Source organism: Castanea sativa, chromosome 1, assembly GCF_040712315.1.
Source record: "Castanea sativa cultivar Marrone di Chiusa Pesio chromosome 1, ASM4071231v1".
NCBI classification, from domain to species: Eukaryota; Viridiplantae; Streptophyta; class Magnoliopsida; order Fagales; family Fagaceae; genus Castanea; species Castanea sativa.
In genome coordinates this window covers 43,399,128-43,405,324 of record NC_134013.1, presented here as the reverse complement: position 1 = coordinate 43,405,324, position 6,197 = coordinate 43,399,128, and positions in this window count along the sequence as shown.

Sequence of the window (6,197 nt, the reverse complement as noted above, 5' to 3'; positions counted from 1 at the left end):
ATCTCACAAATGAGATGTGTCAAATGAACACCCGAGTTGGTCGCACTTCCAGTGATGACGAGATGACGACCTTTCAATGACTTACCCTTTTTCATTCATGACAAAAATGGGTAGTAGTTTTGGGCTTGAGAGTAGTCTTGTACTTAGAGGGAGAGTTAGTATAGGGTATTTTTGATAGGGGGAGTGTATATAGTTTTGAGGGATGTAGTGAGGACTTTATATACTTTTCTTTTCTATCTTTTTAGATACATTAGCCTCATGTACACTGGTCTTGTGACCATTTTTATTATGACATACATTGTACTTTATTTTCTTATATATGATGATGATGTATGTTCATTTTATTCACCTATCTCTTCATGTGTTGTTTCTTTTCTATCTTTATACACATATTTCTTTATGTACACAATCTTTATTTATGTTTCACACATGATGCCTTGATGAGTTTTGTTTAAGTGTTTCAAAAAGACAGATTGTGAAAGACTATCTTGCCATGAACTCTCTTCTTGCAAAATTTTTCAAGAGTTTATGTTAGGGTTAGATTTATTGTGTAATACAACAACTGGTTATGAGTTGAGTGATTTAAGACTTCTCTCATGATTATTTGTTTTGTTGTGGTTTTGTCACCGATTGCCAAAGGGAGAGATTGTTAGGGACATATTTTATGTAATTGGCTAATCCTTTGACAAAATGCACTTTACTTGTAATTGGGTAGATCTAAGATGGGTTTAAGACTTCAAGAAATATGTTGTTGAAGTCAAGTGTTAAAGCCATGAAGGTCTGACCAAGAAACAAGTGAAGAAGAGCTGTTCATTAAAGCTTGACAAAAGTCTTGATAGAATTCTTTCTATCGAGATTTAATGTTGAAGTTGTCTACGCCTGACTTCGAGACGGATAACCGTCATTGGGCTTTTGTCCGACTCGCCGTGGCGACGCTCTCGCGCGCATGGGGCCTATTAGAGGCCAAATGATTGGCATGGTTTGCGTGGAGCTTCGAGTGCTCTCTCTCTCGGCGGAGGAGGGTAAGTGTCTACCTTCGGTGTCGTGGTGGGAATCTTGGCCAAATTTTAGGTGATTACCAAAGGTGAGTGAAATCACCACCAATCATTGGGTTTTTCTAAGGTGTGACTTGTAACCTGTTTCTAGTTGATTTTATTACCAATCCTAGGTTAAGAAAAATGGCATTTTTTCTAATCTAATGTGGATGGCAAAAAATCTTGATTCTTGATTCCGGAAGTTTGGTTACGTGTGAGGAAGGTGTTAGGCACCCCACAACACCTATCCAAGGACTGTCCTTTGTTTTGATAAAACCTTAATTTTCGGAGATTGACAGTAAAAAACATGATTTTTGACATTGGCTTTCAAGGCTTTGCATGCATGGGGGGTTTTGAGGTTTGGCTTTTGGAAGGGTGTGGTCCTAATCTATGCTTTCTTACGACGTTCAGGCGAAGTGCCAGATTTTCACATGGAAAATTCGGAGACGTGTCACCTTACTTTCGCGGTGGAAATTAGGCATTACTTGCCTTAGGTGACATAGACTGTGACAATCACACTAGAAGGGGTGGAGCAGGTATATATATATACATACATCATACATCATGCATAATGCAAGCACACAGAGTAGGATAGTAAATGCCTAGATCCCTAAAGCATGGCCCAAAATATAGGTGCAAGAAAATAAGCAGGGGTTGCCATACTCTAGAGATGAGGACGAATGGTACACGACATGATATACCTAATACAACCCATCTAAGAGAGAAATGAGGGAGGAAGGAAAGAGGTTTAAAAGAGTACATAACCAAAAGGGAAATGTTAGACCCCTAAACCTACTAAACATGGCCGCTTGGCCCATATTTACATGCTTGCATGCGTGCTCCTTTTTGCTTGCGCCTGGGAGACCATACCCTAGCTTCATGTGTCCTTGGTCCATGTGTGTACATGCAAAGGCAAAGACAAGAGACCGGTAGACAAGCAATGGAAAGAAAAGCTGCAAAGAGGAAAGAGGCATAAAGCAAATAAGCATGATAGACATGGCAAGCAACAAAACAAGAAATCAAGCAAACAAGCAAGGAAGAAAACAAAAAGGTGGTGTTTACGAGGGAAAAATGTAGGTTTGGATCAAATTCCATAACTTCATTGTGTTGAAACATGGACGACACACTAGCAAGCAAGACTTACGCATGGACATATGAGAAAGCGTGTAAAGATGCATAGAAAGCCAACGAGTGGCGCAAACAAGCATGGTAAGCATAGTATCGTGTGAAGCGGAAAAGGGAAGGGTATGCATGGAGCAACCTGGCATCCGGAGATGCCTCCCAAATGGTTACATCCGATCAAGGCCTTAAGGGCCTCGGATGTAACCACACAAGGTCAAGCCCGTGAAGGGCACCAAACATGGCAAATAAGGATAACCAAACCCTTTGATGTGGGCCTGAGGGTATGGATGATGACAAAGGCCATAGCGTCTAGATCGGGTCCTAAACATCAGGCGAAAACTCAAGAAAAAGAGACAAAAGGGATACAGTAGCACATGGCATGACAAACAAGACCTAGGTCTAGGCACACAAACAAGGCATGGACTGCACAAGCACATGGAAGATATCATAAAGCAATTAGAGAACATAGATCTAAGCATGTAGGCATGTGAAAGTATAGATCTAGGCATATAGGCATAGCAACATGCATGTAAACATGTAGATCTAGCGTATAATCCTGGAAGAACATGAATCCAAGCATATAAGCATCTGAAGAAAAGGATCGAACCATATAGCATGGAAATGTACACATAAATGTTGGAAAAACATGGTTTGTATCTCATACAAAACATATGCAACGAAAAATTAACAGATCTACTTCATTCGAGATTAATAACATGCACCATGTAAATTTCAGAATTTAAGAACAAGAGAGCGTACCTTAAAGCGGTGAATTTCAAAACAAAGATTAGAAGAACTTGTAAACACTTTTGATCTTCACTCCAATTCCACTAACGCCCAAGAAGTGTGGTCTCTCAATCAGTTTCCAAGGGAGTATTAGAGAGTGGCTTTTTCTCACACATACACATCATTTTTCAATAATTCTCTCTTATTTAAAAATTATATATGTTTCTCCCCTTATGTCTAACTAATTATCTAATTGGGCTAGCCTATTGGGCCTTTCCAATTGGGCGTAAGTATGTGGCTTGGAGTGGGACCAAAAGGGACTAATAAGACACTAGCTCCAATGGGCCTTGAACTTTTCAGTCAACTCTTAACAAGTCGAAAGTTACCATTAACTATATCTAATACCACTATATAAATATAGTTGCACTCTAAGCCTTATTTATAAATTATGTCCTAAGACTTTATTGTACATGCAACCGCTTCATAAAATATTCGTAGTAATACAAAGTCGTGAAAGTAGACTGTCACTTTGAAAATTACTACATCTTAATTCCTTGAGTACCCGGTTTAATCATTTAATGTTATTCATCATATATTTATGAAATCCAATTTCATAAATATATACTTTAGTAACTTCTTACTAAAGTGGTTAGGCCTAACATTCTGAATAACCAGACGCATTAAACTTATCTCAAAGGAAAATTTTATATCTCCGTTAAGAGACTATGAATTCCATCTTGAGAATATATGATCCATCAACACTAAATGTGGCTGCCCAACATACTGAAGTTTTGATCGTGACTTTAGATCTCACTCCTGATATATCAAAGCAACTTACACCTCATGATCAGGTTCATTATTCTCTTAGGATTAAGAGTTCATGTAAATAGAAGTCGTGAGATTTATTATTCATTTGACAGTCGTTAGGAGAATAATAAATCTCACAGCGGTCCAGTTCAATATTTCTTAACTCTTAAAACATATCAACATACCAACTAGAAATCTCAATTTTCATGATCAAGGCAAATCATCTTAGTTGATATGTTATAGTCTTCGCAGATGAAATGCACAATTTCATCACCGACTACGAACTAAAATTCTGAGTTTACAAAGAACTTGTGATCTATATCTTCTACGACTAAATCACATAGATCACATACAATGCATCTCATAGAATATATGATAATGTCCCAATATTCATTTTACCATTATTTTTAGATAATAACAAAACAACTTTATTAATCACAACATTAAGTCATACATAATATCATACATAGCATCATACAATAGGATTTAAGGGCACACATCCTAACAATAAACACATAGATCCAAACAAGGCATAACCAAAAACATCATACAAGCATGTAAGCATATAACCCTAACATCAACATAGAACGAAAAGGGCAATAAAACATGGGAAAACATGGCATAAGCATAAAATATGTAGATCGAGACAAATAACATATGAACAAGCATGGAAGAACATGGATCTAAGCTAAGAACATGTTAGGAACAAGATAAAGCAAGAAACATGCTAAGGAAAATAATAAATCATGTTATTAAGGCAAAAAGAGCAAGACAAATGCTAGAAAAAGATTTAGAAGGTTAGGGGTGTGGATGGTAGTGTGAGAGACCGGGAAAATGCCTTTAAAAAAAGAGAGATTTTTTGTATGCTTTTTAGAGAATCTCTCTTTTCTACTTTGATTTGGAATGGGATGACGATCAAAGGCCCTCTTCTACTTCTATTTGGAATGGGATGACAATCAAAGGTCCTCTTTGACTTTGATCTGGAATAGGATGGAATGTCGATCAAAGGTCCTCCTCTACTTTGATTTGGAATAGAATGACGATCAAAGGTCCTCTTCTACTTTAATCGGGAATGGGATGGCGATCAAAGGTCCTTTTCTACTTTGATCTGGAATGGGATGGAATCTCGATCGAAGGTCATTCTCTACTTCGATCTGGAATTGTTGTGTCGATCAAAGGTCTTCATCTACTTTGATCTGGAATTGTTGAAACCTTGATCGAAGTCCTCCTTTACTTCGATTTGGGATTGAATGACGATCAAAGGTCTTCATCTACTTTGATTTGGAATTGTTGAAATCTCGATCGAAGGTCCTCCTCTACTTCGATCTGGGATTGAATAACGATCATAGGTCTTCATCTACTTTGATCTGGAATTGAATGATGATCAAAGGCCTTCATTTACTTTAATTTGGAATTAAATGAAAATCAAAGGTTTTCATCTACTTTGATCTGGAATTGAATGACGATCAAAGGTCTTCATCTACTTTGATCTGGAATTGAATGATGATCAAAGGTCTTCATCTACTTTCATTTGGAATTAAATGCCGATTAAAGGTCTTCATCTACTTTGATATGAAATTGTTGAAATCTCGATCAAAGGTCCTCCTCTACTTCGATTTAGAATTGTTGAAATGTTGATCAAAGGTACTCCTCTACTTCGATCTGGGATTGTTGAAATGTTGATCAAAGGTCTTCGTCTACTTTGATCTGGAATTGAATGACGATCAAAGGTCTTCATCTACTTTGATCTGAATTGTTGAAATATCGATCAAAGGTCCTCCTCTATTTCGATTTGGGCTTGAATGACGGTCAAAGGTCTTCATCTACTTTGATCTGGAATTTGCTTTATGCAAAAAAGTCAAAATTTAGAGTTAGACTTTAACTAATAGGTGCTTTGTGGTCCCACTGCTTCTGAAATGTGCCATTTTCATTTTTCCTTTATGGATTTGAACTTTATCAAGAAAAGCTTCGATTGACAAAAGATTTTATTTTTGAGAAACATTTGATTTTTTTTGGAAACTTGGAAGTTTTGAATTTTTTATTTCCAATTTTGAGACCTTTGGGATCTAGAAATTTTTCTTGAAACCTGGAACTTAAAATTTGAAATTTTGAGCCTTAGAATTTTGAAAATTGAGGCTTGGGATTTTGATCATAAAACTTGAGGGTTGAAAATTTTTTCTTTTTTGTTTTGAAAACTAAAGATTTGAGTTTAAATTTGGGCATTGTGAATGAAAATTTGAAAATTTGGGAATGAAAATTTTGAGTTGAAAACTTGGATTTTTAAAAGATACTTGAAAACTTTGGAAAAAGACTTTTTTTTAGGGTTGACTCAGCTCTTGACTGAGTTTAAAGTGTGGGGGCCGAATTTTTGCCCCCCTTACTTTACTTTGCCTCATGGTGCAATTTGGATAATGTGGGTGGCTTATGGAATTTTGACAATGTAGGTAGATATTGATGTTGTTGGATGAATTTTGGTTTGGATTTTGAGAGTATTTTCATTGTAAAAAA